This window comes from Dromiciops gliroides, chromosome 3, assembly GCF_019393635.1.
Source record: "Dromiciops gliroides isolate mDroGli1 chromosome 3, mDroGli1.pri, whole genome shotgun sequence".
In the NCBI taxonomy this organism is placed as follows: Eukaryota; Metazoa; Chordata; class Mammalia; order Microbiotheria; family Microbiotheriidae; genus Dromiciops; species Dromiciops gliroides.
In genome coordinates, this window is record NC_057863.1 from 298,838,027 (window position 1) to 298,852,643 (window position 14,617).

Genomic DNA, 14,617 nt, shown 5'->3' on the forward strand with positions numbered 1-14,617 from the left:
TCAGGTGTCCTTCAAAAATCTCCCAAGTCCCAGGGACCTAGATTTCACTTAGCTGAGACTTCTTATACTTGTAGATAATCAGGAAGCTGTATCAAGGAAGCTGGGGCCAATTAGTTCATGTTGACTGACTGGGAGAAAGGAAACTGTAGTTAGCAAGAAAAGATGGGGTCAATTATGTAGGTCAATCAGGCTCCTGGTTCAGCTTTATCTTCCTTTAGCTAAAGCCTCCCCAGTAGAAACCTATTATAGGTTTCTAGAGATGAACAACTTTGAAGGACTTCAGATTTCTGATCAACATAATGATTGTACACAATTCCAGAGAACCAATGATAAAGCCTGCTTCTGAAAAAGAGGTGAAGGATGTGTGTATAAATGTGTCTATATACACATACATACAAATATATATGTGTATATATACACATACATACACATATATCAGATATAGGGACAAAACTTTGTAAAGCTTTAAAGTGTGTGTGTATATATAGATATATATAATCTCACTATATCATATATACACATATCTCATGTATATACACATATTTTAGAGCATACTCATGGTAAACCAGATTATGTAGGAAAAGCATTGGCAAGACTATATCACCTATAGGATCCCAACCTTGTAGCTGTGGGTGATCTGTCACTTCTTACCTCACAGTATGAATTGCATGTGTTCTATCCCACATCAGAGCCAATAGTGTGACCTTCAAGTAAAGGTTACTTTATTTTTGCTCCTTCTCATTGACTAGGACACCAGGAAGGCAGGGAACTTAGTTTAATTCTTCAAGGCTTTGATTTCACTGGTAAAGGTTACTTAATCCATTGACATAGATAATAGTCCAGTCCCTTTTCAACTTAGTAGCTGATCTTGTTTGGGTCAGTTACTATGGGTGAAGAGTTTCATCATGCTGTGGCTGACCTGGTAATGAGCTTTTCTGAACCCAGGTGGGCTGGTCTTCAGACAATGGACATGTAGTACACCCCCTAGGTCCTTCCTGGAGCCTTTTTTAGCCTGCTATGGCTTGTAGCTGACTGACATAGCCTTCAGTAATTCATGAAAGGAAGGAAATAAGCATTTGTTAACTGTCTGCTATGCATCAAGCCCTGGGATAAGTACTTTACAAATATTATCCTCACAACATCCCTAGGATGTGCTATTTTTATCCCCATTTTACAATTAAGGAAACCGAGGCAAACAGTAGATATGCGACTTGCCCTGGGTCACACTGTCTAAGTGTCTAAGGCTGATTTGAATTCATGTTTTCCTTATTCCAGCATTCTATCCTCTCACCATGTAGCTTACCTGGTGGGAATATCCACTAGACCATGAGCTATTAGGGTAGGGTTATAATGGAGACCACAGGATAATATGACTGATAAAAGAATTCATACAATCATGGGACATGTTAATTGAAAGGTAGCACCCAGTCCACAGGAGGTTATCATCTTACTGTTCTCTACATCTGTCTGACTACATCAGCAGGCAGGCAGTCAATAAGTATTTAATAAGCACTCACTATCTTCTAGGTACTGTACCCCACAGTGAATCTCTCACTTTAAAAGTGAGACAGTAATAAATGGGAACTTGCTAACAAGTCAAGCTGTAAACAGATGAACTGGGTATCAAAGGATGCTGAGCTGTCAGGGATATTTGAAACAAGATTCCAACCCTACAAGGGACCTTGAACTGAAGAATCTCCAAGGTCCTTCTAATGCTAATAGTCTGTGATTTCTCATTCTGAGCATGAGATAATGATAACAAAGTGTATTGTTATGACACAATGTAAGTAATGTCATCTGCAATTGCTTCCTACCCCTTCCCCTTCCAGATCATTTCTATATGAAGGCTTCAATTGTTGGCTGTCAGTACCTACCTTCCCTCCACACCACAACTACTTATCTTTGTTGTGAATCTAGCAGCCAGGTCCAGGAAAACATTCCAATCTTCAATGCTTGTCGGGATCCTCAGAGCAATTTTTACCTTTTGGCCTGATTTATCTGGTCACCTCTTTATCAAACAGTATGTTCATCTGGCTAAATGTGTATTTGAGGGGCATTTAATGGCTTCTCCTTTTGAGCCTTGTCCAATGATGATGTCTGTTGTAAATATCTCTTAATAATCAATCTTAGCAAATTCCTGTCTCTTCAACTATCTGTGCAACCTCTCCAAGTGAATTGATGTGTCCTTACTCTGACTGCTGTGTAGATCAATTTTGAAATACATACGATGTTTTAAATTAGAATAACTGTCATTGCCAGTTTCCTCAGGCCTGTGTGTTCCCTCACATTTGTAATGCTTGGGATGAACGCATGCTGTTTCCATCCACAGCAGAAGCATTTTATCTTTGTGGCATTTCCCAAGCCAACATCTGGTTGTACAGGCGATGCAATTGATTCACTCTGATCTCCAGTTTGACAGGTTTTGCCCTGCCAGCTGGGGAGCCTTTCCCCTGCTTCTTCTGTTGGCCAACTCACTTTATGTGACACAAATAGCTCAGGAGCAGTTTTATAAAATTCTCTCTCTCTCTCTCTCTCTCTCTTTCACACACACACACACACACACACACACACAAATGCATACCTCTTGGTAACGTATACAATAACATTCTTTCAGCCATAAGCAATGTTAAGACAGATACTATAAAGTTTTGTCTTATTGAGGTTCCTGACAGAACAGATCATTGAAAGATCTCAATTTTCAAAGAAGCCACTGCCTCTTTGTTGGAATTATTCATGTATTATAAGTTGGGCCTGTTATATTAAATAAAAATCACCTCATTTTGGGGACAGCATTGGAGAATTCAAATATATATATATGTGTGTGTATGTATATATATGTATATATACACATATAAACACAAATATATGATTTTATAAATATGATTTTATACACATATATGAATTTTTATATACATACATATTTCTAATAATGTCAGTACTCAGATGATGATTTTTACTATCAGAAGCCAAGTTTTACAAACCCTTTAAAAAAAAAACTAGGGGTTTAATATTCTTATTGTTGTTAGTTATGTCTAATTCTTCATGACCCTATTTGAGGTTTCTCAGTAGAGATGCTGGAGTGGTTTGCCATTTCCTTCTCCAGCTTATTTTACAGATGAGGAAACTGAGGCAAACAGGGTTAAGTGACTTGCCCAGAGTCACATAGCTAATAATTGTCAGAGGCCAGATTTGAACTCAGCTCTTCTGGACTCTAGGCTCAGTACTCCATCTACTATGCCACCTACTTTTAGAAAAGAGCCTTTGGCGATAGAAATAGCCATCTGAGTACTAGAATTATTAAAAAATCTGTATAATGCCAGAAGTAAAATTAATCTATTAATGATATTAGTATGAGTGATATCATTGTTAATGATAATTTTTTTAAAAAAATTACCTGACTCTGATGAAGAGAAATATTAAAAAGGACAGCATAGTATATAAAGACTTTGATCATGTAAATTAAAGGCAAAAATGAATGAAACAACTCTATGGTTATAGCACTAACCTTAATTAACCAACATCATTAGTAACGAAACTGGGTGAGGAGAAACAAAAGTTTTCTTTTTTTCTTTTTGTTTTCTTTATTACCACTTTATGTACTCATGCATTGAGGTAAAGAAATCCATGAAAATAAGCCTCCTTTGTAGGTGTCTGTGTAAACTGCTGAAGCACCTGGTCATTCTGTGGGAGTATGCAGCTGTTTGGCTCATTTTTATCCACTCACAAAGAATTAATATCAAAGGAGATACCAATATGCAGATCTATTTTCTCCAGTAAACGGAGACAGGAAGAATAATACAGGAAGAATAATACAGGGAATCCAAGAGTGGGCCTCAGAGTCATGAAAACAAGGGTTCCAGCTCTGTCTCTTTCACACAGTGTTTGTATGACTTTGGCAAGGAAATTATTTTCTCATTACCCCATAGGACTCTCTGATGCTATCAGGTTCCCAACAGGGGCTGACCACTCCAGCTTTGGTAAAAGGACTTTCCCCACTCAGGAGTTGCCTACATTTATGAAACCATTGATGGACAACAAAACAAAACAAAAAACTGGGAGTGATGGAGAGCCCTCACATTTCCACTAAAGACCCTATAGAGAACAGTAAGGTATCTATATATGGGAAACATTAGCACAGTAGAAGGGTGCCAATTTTTTGTGATACTAGAAATGTTAGTACACAGCAATAGCAGATTTATAAAGCTATGAACTTGAAATGTTTAAAGACACTTTAGCCATCATCTAGTCCAATTATCACCTATGCCTTTTAACTCTTCCTATCTTTTCCCCTTCCCACCTTTCCACTCTTCTTGTACCCTTATACTCCCTCCCCACCACCTTAAACCCCATAGTCTGTAATCCAGTAACACTAGCCTCCTTGTTTTTCCTAGTGCATGATGCCAATAATCTTTTCCCTGATGTAAAATATTTTCTTTTTTTTTAATCTTTTTTTTTTTACATCAAACATTTTTACCAGCTGCCTTCAATTTCTGAAATGTCTTCCTTCTGACTTCCCTGGTTTCCTTCCAATTTTAGCTTAAGTCCTGCCATTGTACCTCCAGTTTCCACTTGATGTCCAGTGATTGAGAACTCACTATATTCTAAGGTGGCTCATGACACTTTTGGATAGCCCTGTTTGTTAGGAAGTTTTAATTTGCTTTGAACCCAAATATGACTCTATGAAGTATCCTTCCATTGCTCTAATTTTTCCCTCAGGTTGTTAGTGGAAAAAATATTATTATTGTCATATGATAGCCTTTCAAATGCTTTAATAATAATAATAGTAGTAGCAGTAATAGTATCGAGACACTGTGCTATTTTACAATTATTATCTTATTTGGTCCTCACAACAACTTTGGGAGATAAGTACTATTATTATCCCCATTACACAGGTTTGGAGACAGAAATAAAGAGAGATTAAGTGACTTGCCTATGCTTACACAGCTAATATATGAAACTACATTTGAACTCAGGTCTTCCTGATTCTAATCATGGCATTCTAGCCAGTGTACTACCTAGGTGCCTTTCAGTTTTTCTTCTCAGTGCTAAATGAGAGAACCATACCATACTTGGAAAGTTTCAAGTTTTCCCATTCCATTCAACACACCTATATGCATGCTCCAGTTTGTTAAGGTGAATGTGTTGTCCGGAACTGAAAACAATATTTCAGATGTGGTAGGCATGGGTTGTTGTCCTTATAGTCTTAGTGTTATCCTGGATTCACGTTTGTGCTCTTATTATCTTTTGGCTTTTCCTATGTCTCAATTGTCTATTAACCATATTTGTTCTATGTTTTCTACACAGATCATTCTCCTTAGTAGAGAAAACATACAAAATAGGAATTGAGTAGTTCTGTCTTCTCTCTGTTATTTACTTTCATTGTATTTACACACATTCTCACAGTACTATCTCTTGTTTGGTCTTCTTGCCTTCAACATAGCTAAAATGTACTTTTAAAAATTGTTCTTATCTTTCATTTTTAGGCTCAGTTCATGCTAGGATTTACTATCTAAGCTTTACAATTCTTTTGTTTTCATCCTTAGCTACTTACCTTTGTGTTTATCTTCTGTATGAGATTTTTAAGAATGTGGCAGAGTTGATAGTAACTGTCTTAGCATAGTGAGTGGCACATTTGTTGTTTGGTCATTTTCAGTCATGTCTGACTGTTTGTGACCCCATTTGGGATTTTCTTGGCAAAGATAGTGGAGTGGTTTGCCATTTCCTTCTCCAGCTCATTTTACAGATGAGGAAACTGAGTAAACAGGGTTTAGTGACTTGCCCGGAGTCACACAGAGCTAGTAAGTGTCTGAAGCTTGTAAGTGTTCAAATCAGTTCCAACTCATGAGGATGAGTTCCTAGTGCTCTAGCTGTGATTCCCAGCCCAGTGTTCTATCCACTGTGCCACTTAGTTTCACTAACTGGCATTTAGTAGGCATTTAAATCTTTTAGACTGACTGAGTCAAGTGACATTTGAGTACGTAAATATGTAGTTTAAAAAACTAAAGAATAAAGACTAGCTGTAATTATTGTGATTTAACTGACAATATTCCTCTGCTTTCACACTGATCCATACTTCCCTTTTTTCATCAAAGCTATTGTAATTTTGTCATCAGAATTTGAGGGTTTTTTTGTTTTTGTTTTTTTTGCAGAGCAATGAGAGTTAAATGACTTGCCCAGGGTCACACAGCTAGTGAGTGTCATGTGTCTGAGATCGGATTTGAATTCAGGTCCTCCTGAATCCAGGGCTGGTGTTTTATCCACTGTACCACTGAACTGCCCCCAGAATTTCAGTCTTAAGAGTATACCATCCTTCATTTGTTGAATTTTAAGCAATGGGATACTTTGCATCTTATGCCATGCCTAGTTTTGCCCCTCTTATATATAATATCTTAAACTTTAAGATTGTATTATTACTTCCTCTTGAAGTTACTATAATTTGTACTTCAGCAACCAGTACCTCTCTACTGAGGAGAACCACAACCTCATCCAAGACTGAAGTTATCTCTTCCTCTATCTTGCTTTTTTAAATAAGTTTTTATTAATGCTTGCTATATCCCCAATATTCCTCATCTTCCCCTTCCCAAAGAATCATGTCATATAACAAATAGTCTTACATTCACATGGTATGGCTATTTCAGTCACTGTATTTGAATAATTCTAAATTGTTTCTCAAAATGATTGTAACACCCCCCCCCACTACCACAGATGTATTAGTGTCTATCATGCCACATCCCCTCCAACATTTGTTATTGTCATTTTTTAACATCTTTTCCAATTTGCACAATGTGGGGTAAATCTCAGGGATGTTTTGATTTGCCTTTCTCATATACTTCCTCTACCTTCTGAGGAATATAGAAATTACCTTCAAGGTAAGTCAATAATGTATCAGTAGTTCAGTGTGTTCCAAAGGGAATTTCAATAAATGCCGTGGTAGTGGAGCTTCTGTCTTACTACCATATCATGTTTGCCTGTCAACTTTGTGATGTTTTGATAGTACACTATCCATTTCATTTTTCAGACTAGATGGACTAGAGTATACAACAACAGACAACTTAAATAGATTGTAATAGACAAAATCATTTTATATCTATTTTTTTTGCAGGGTAATGAGGGTTAAGTGACTTGCCCAGGGTCACCCAGGTAGTAAGTGTCAAGTGTCTGATGTCAGATCTGAACTTAGATCCTCCTGAATCCAGGGCCGGTGCTTTATCCACTGCACCACCTAGCTGCCCCCTGTATCTATTTGTAAAATATCTGTATAGGTATATACTGCTTCCTTCTGGTGGATTGTAAGCTCTTTGAAGTCATGAAGTTTTTTTTTTAATTTTTAAAAATTTATTTAATTTTTAACTTGTGGATTAAAACAAACATTTCCATAACATAGTATGATAATATGATTGTACATGAAACTGCAAATCTATTACGTGTAAACTATCTATTCCTTTTAAATATAAAATAACGTTGTCATATAAGTTTCTTTTTTTCCCTTTTTTCCTTTCCACTACCCCACCCTGGAGATGGCTACCATTAGATACAACTAGGTGTGTGTGTGTGTGTGTGTGTGTGTATGTGTGTGTGTGTGTGTGTGTGCATGTGTGTGTGGATATATACATATATATATATATGTGTGTGTGTAGAATTATTCTATACATACTTCTATTTATCAGTTCTTTTTCTTGATGCAGATTGCATCATTCTTCAAATGTTCTTTATTTTTAATTTGTGTATTTATAGTAGTCAAAGTGAGTTACTCAAAGTCATTCTTAAAACAATATTGCTGTTACTGTATACAATGCCCTCTTGGTTCTGCTCATTTTGCTCTTCACCATTTTGTGTAAGTCTTTCCATGCCTTTCTGAGATCATTGAGCTCATTATTTCTTATAGGGAAATATAAAAATGTATTGAAGGAGATTCTTGGAGGAGTAGGTGGGATGGGGAGTGGGAGAATAAGGGGAGAAGATGAAATAACAGGGATAGGATAAAAAGAGAGGCTGAGAAAGAAAATAGTGAGTAAAAATAAGATGGCTGGAACTGGAATCCTCATCAATTGGGGAATGGCTGAACAAATTGTAGTGTATAGTTGTCATGTGGTATTTCTTATTTTATCTTTATATCACTAGCATCTCACACAGTGCCTCCTACATAACATTTGCATGATAAATATATATTAATAAATTTATAGTATCACTTCCATTTTTCTCTCTATTGTTCTTCACTCAAATCCTATATGCCATGGTTTTACTAATTGACTTAACTTGATATAAAAAAGGAAAATGTAAAGAAGGCCTTAATATCGGTATTTTAAGGGGCAGCTAGGTGGCGCAGTGGATAAAGCACCAGCCCTGGATTCAGGAGTACCTGAGTTCAAATCTGACCTCAGACACTTGACACTAGCTGTGTGACCCTGGGCAAGTCACTTAACCCCCATTGCCCTTCAAAAAAACAAAGTAAAACAAAATATCAGTATTTTCTACCTACTTTGTAACCTTCCTCTCTTTTTGTTATTTCCTTAAAGACCATGTTCAATTGCCATACTCAATTCAACAATTCTGTTTCCTCAGGTCAAATCCTACTACTGCCACTTACCACTTGTGTGACTGCATCTTCCTGAGCCTAAGTTTATTTATCTGTAAAATGAAGAAAATTGAACTAGATAGTCTCTGAGATCCTTTCCAACTCTGTGATCCTATGTACAAGGTAAGGCTTCATGTTTGACATGAAATATAAAGTAAAAACCTATTCATTCATGGATCTTACATTCTTCTTTGGAGGGTAGGGAAAATGAAGCATGCACATACATGAGTATGATGCCATTCAAATTGGCAAGAAAGAGAGAAAGTAGTAATAACTGAAGATTTGGGTAAAACTTCCTAATGGAAGTAACAGTGAGTCATATAAGAAAACTGAACTGAGTCATATAAGAAAACAATGGTTTTCAAGAAAGACTCAGTGGTACCTAAAAAGTTGAATTCATAAAGAGTGAAATATTCAAATTCGTTTCCTAAGAATAAAACTTCTACAGTAACAGTATTTTAAAAGATAAGAAGTATTTGTGTTCCTATAAAACTGTACTTTGTACTTTAAAAAAAGGATTTAAAAATAATTCATTAAAAAAAACCAAAAACAAACAGAAGCCCTCAGACACTTGACACTAACTAGTTGTGTTGCCCTGGCCAAGTCACTTAACCCTCATTGCCCTTCAAAAAAAAAAAACAAACAAAAAACAAAAACCAGAAGAAATGCAAACTTCTCATAGATTCAGCTGCTCCACATAGTAGATGGTACTAGAAGATACCAAAACCATTTCTTAATATGTAGATTTTATTTTCATTTTGTTTTCTCTATAATGAAAATTGAATTAAAATTGTCTGTGTGAACTCCCCTCCCCTACTAAAGCTCTACTAATTCAGCAATTTAGGATGCTAGAATCGATATGGAGGAAACTGGATAGAGATGGGAACATGATGACATCAATAATCACTCTTTTAGTAGGATGAAGGATGGCTATTAATTTGGTAAAGTGATAACCTGTTTCTAGAGAGTAGTAATGGGCCCAAGAAGACACAAAAGATAGTAATAACTATTAATAAAAGGAAAATCCAGCTGGCTAATAATAGACAGACTTCCAGCAGCTACTAAAGTCCCAGTTGTGGCTACAAATCAGAGCAAAGGCTGTGGAGATGGAAATAGAAAAAATAACACAAAGTGGTAGCAGAGACTAATCGTTGTAGCATTAAATGATAGAATGGGAATTGTTCCCTCACATCAGTTATTGGGCTTTTAACTTGCATATAAAATTAACGAAGTCAATATGTTGTTCCTATCAACATGAGATGTGCTTAAAGATCAGTCACAAAAGAATAAGCAGATATTACTAATACTCTTATTTTTTGTTTTATTGTTGTTCAGTCATTTGGCCATATCTGACTCGTCATGACTCCATGGACAATAGCACACCAGGCCTTCTTATCCTCCACTATCTCTCCAAGTCTAAGTTCATATTCATTGTTTCCATGACACTATCTATCCATCTCATCCTCTGCTCTCCCTTTTTCCTTTTGCCTTCAATCTTTCCCAACATCAGGGTCTTTTGCAATTATATGGCATCTTCTCATGTGGGCAAACTATTGCAGCTGCAGCTGCAGCATCTGACCTTCCAGTGAATAGCCTAAATTAATTTCTTATTAATTAGTAATAATTTTATTAGTATGTAAAACTCACCTTAGTTAAGTTGCTAGTTATATTCAGAGATTAAATGGGAATAGTCCACTTCATGTGCAATATGGCCATGGATTTAACCTGTACTAAATACAAAGCTCCTCAACCTTTTGCCCCTGGACTGGGTTCCTTCATCTGGAAAGACTCAGCTGGTTCTCCTTAGGTTGTATCAGTCCAGATCTGTCTGGCTCTTCCTTTTTGTCATGATAAACAGCTTCAATAGCATTGAATCACTTCTTGAACTACTTTGCAGTTTGCAATTTTGCTTTCTGTCAGAGCCAAACTGCCTCTGCAATCAGATGTGTCCTTTACTTTTTCTTTCTTCCTGCAGCTTTTTTTTTGCAGGGCAATGGGGGTTAAGTGACTTGCCCAGGGTCACACAACTAGTAAGTGTCAAGTGTGTGAGGCTAGATTTGAACTCAGGTACTCCTGAATCCAAGGCTGGTGCTTTATCCACTGCACCACCTAGCTGCCCCATCTTCCTGCAGCTTTTAAACATTTTCTTAAAAGATAGTTTCAAAGGCAGTAGTTTCATATTGAATTTCACAGTGGACCCCAGATTTGGTCAATATTTTCATGTACCAGCACTTAAAACTGAGGTTAAAACAACCATACTTACATGTATGGTTGCATGAGTGTATACATACATAATGCTAGTAGACATATATCGGCTATTATGGCTGACAAAGGGACAGCTAGGTGGCACAGCGGATAAAGCACCAAACTTGAAATGAGGAAAACCTCTCAAATTTGGTCTCAGACACTTCCTAGCTATATGACCCTGGGCAAGTCATTTAACCCTGTTTGCCTCATTTTCCTCATCTATAAAATGAGCTGGAGAAGGAAATGGTAAACCACTCTGGTATTTCTACCAAGAAAACTCCAAATGAGATCACCGAATCAGACAGAAATAAACAACAGCCAGGCTTTCCACAACATTTTTACATATTTATCATTTGATTCTTGCAGCAACTCTTTAGAGCTTGATGCTATTTTTATAGGAAACATGGATCAGAGCTGTTAAGTAACTTTCCTATAATTATACAGCTTAGTAAGTGTCAGGAGTGGATCTAAGTAAAAATAACCATTGATAATATATATGTATGCATGTGTATACACACACACACACACACACACACACATATATATATATATATATATATATATATATTTCATTAAATATTTCCCAATTACCTTTTATCCAATTTGGGGTGAACTCTTGAATGTGGAAGGCCTTCTATTTGACACCTCTGAACTAGACCTTAATGATTTAGTTTAGTTTATTAATTTAATCTAGTTTATCAATTTAGTTTAGTTTTATTTTCCCCTCAGCTACAAACATTAGCCTCTATTCTTTTTTGTCATTATTTTTAGAATAATAGAGTTAAAAGTGTGATTGATGAGAACTCAAAAATCTTAAATGATTTTAGAAAGAAATGTATTAGGTCATTTGCTGGAGGAGAATGAGCAGGGAAGGAGGTGTGACTCCCTCTGATCCAGGCTCTGAAATGTTCAGATTATATGGCATTTAAACTTTGCTTCCTTGTACACGAAACATGTGCCTAAAATGGCAGGAGTGTGCACATGTACACAGTTGAATAATTTTTCTGAGAGGGCAACTTGAAAGCAAAGTAGGTTGAGAGGGATATTAGTAAATACAAGCATTCAATAAATTTTGGACAAAGCCAAAACACAAAGGAACCCCAAACTATCTAAATGTGGTGATCTAAAACAAAAACGTATTGGGTGCATCCAGGACCTCAGGGAACCCCAAATTTCTTATAGTTATGAGGGTGACATTTTGGGTTCAAAAAACCTCTAGTTAAATTTAAACATTATGAAAATTAGTAAGTTTTCTGAACAATATAATAAAGCATTTCTTACAAAAGGGAACTGAGGAAGTATCTGTTCCAAGTCCCAATGATCCACGGCCATGTGATGACTATGTGTTTGCTAGTTTTTAAAATAATCTCATAGTTTCCATACACTTCCTAGTTGCTTACGGTGACTTTTAAATTGAATTTTTTCTTCTTTTTCCCTTGCTTTCCCACCCCCAACTTTCTTGAAATGACTATTTATGACATTTTGACAGGACATGGTTGTACAAAAATCTTGGTGGTGGTGTCATTGAGACAAACTTCAAAAAGATTCAATGTGAGAAAGGTTCACCAGTTCTATTCTTCCTACAATTCTAGGCACATGCCAAAGTATGTAATCAATATGCTAGTAGATTGATTACTATTTGACTGCTGGATGTATTAAAATATAATCTCCATGAGGGAAGAGATTGATTGTTATCCCCTTTGTATCTCCCTGTAACATCTAGTTTTGTATTTTCCACATAGTGATTGCTTAATAACTGTTTATTGAATAATAATGATGAAGACTAGATTTTATATAGTACTTGAAGGTTTGCAAAGTACTTTCCAATATTTTATTTTTCCCTCACAACAACTTTGGAAGATTGGTGTTATTATTTTCCCTATTTTACATGAGGAAATTATGTAAATAGGTTAATTGAATTGCCCTGGGTCAGACAGTTAGCAAATGCTTGAGGCCAGATATAATCTTAGGTCTTCAATGACTCCAAGTTCAGTATTCTATCCATTGTACCACCCACCTACCTGCCTTCTCTTCTGTTTTCTACATTGTAATTGTCTTCATCAGTTGTCTTTGTCTTCTTTTTATCTTAATCTTTTTTTTTCTGCATCTTCTTCCTTATTCATTGTTCTTCCTCTTCTTTCATATCCTCTCTTTTCCCTGTTATTCCTCTTCTCCTTCCTCCTCCTCTTCCAGGGGAAAGTCTAGGAAAAAGGGTTGTAAACCCTTCTCTTATATAGGCCTGTTTTATAACTACAATAATTTCGCTTTCTCCAGTGTGCTTTTGAAGTATCAAATGCTTGATTTTAGTACCAACACTTTCTACAAACAGATATGATCTTATGAATATAGTTTCTTAGGGATTGCTACTTGTGCTTTCAAGTTATATATTTTCTGAAGATTGACTGAATCTAAAATTCTAGGAAATATGTCATTGATAATGGTCTATAGATTAGGAGCTCCTTTTCCACCTAAATATATCTCCTTTCACCACACTGCTCCCAGCTGCCTTCCAACAGAGTTTAGGAGATATATATATATAGATATATATAGATAGATAGATATATAGATATATATAGATATATATTTAGGCCAAAGATTATTGAATAGAAAGATCTTAGTCATTAATTTTTAAGGGATAAACAGTATGTTATTTTAGAGATAGTTAATCTGAGGACCAAAAATATAACATTCTGGAAGTTTGTTTTTGTCTTTCTCTGAGTCATATGAAATTTGGGTGCCAGGAATGAAGTTGTCCAGACTTATTATTGGCAGAATCCTCAAAAAACAGAAAAAAACAACCACTATATAATAAAGATGATGAGTTCTTATATAAGCCTTTTCAGTAAAAGTATAATTATTACCATTTTACATATTAGGAAAATGAGACTCAGAGAGGTTAATTGCATTTTTACCACATATATGGCAAATCCATTACTATATATGTCCTTAGATTCAGACATGTGCCTTGGGCTCCCCACAATACATTTATATCCTTTTTCCCATTAGATCATGTTCCCTCTAAAGACAGAGGATTGATAGAAACAACTGTGGCTGTTCCTCAATTCCCACACCTTCCATCAATATCTTTGAGTCCTATTTTATTCCCTTTATAATTTGAATGAAGAAAAGGGGGACACAATAGTTGTCTAAATATTTAAGGGGATGTTATATTAAGAGAGGACTAAACTCATTTTGTTTTGTTCCAGAAGGCAGAACCAGGATCAGTACTTAAAAGCTGCAAAGAACCAAAAGTAGGCTTGATGTCAACAATAACCTGCTAAGCAATTGAAGTTGTCTAGAAGTGGAATGGGGTAGATCAAGAGGTGGTAGTTGGGCATCTCTCCTTGGAGACTTTTAAGCAGAGGCTGGCCAACAATATGTTGAGTGATTTATGGTGGGGATTCTTTTATATAGAGGTTGGATTAGATGGCTATTGAGGATCCTTTCAATTCTCAAATGTTCTGATTCTTTGATTTTGTTTCAAGTATCCAGAACAGAAGAGTGGTATTGGATGGTTGAGGTGAGGGAAGGATATTCACTTGTCAGCAAGGACTTTGTTAAGTCATTGGTGGAGGTAGGCAGAGGAGAAAGTAAAGTGAAGCATGGCTGGAGCTTTCCTGAAATAGCTTTCTTGCAAAGGCAATCTCCAAACAAGACAGTGGGTCCCCATGGTAGAAGTTCCTCTAGAGCAGAGGTTTTTAACTTGGAGTCTGTGAAAAAAAATACACACACACACACACACACACACACACACACAAACATATACACACACTTCAATATAATTGGTTTCCTTTG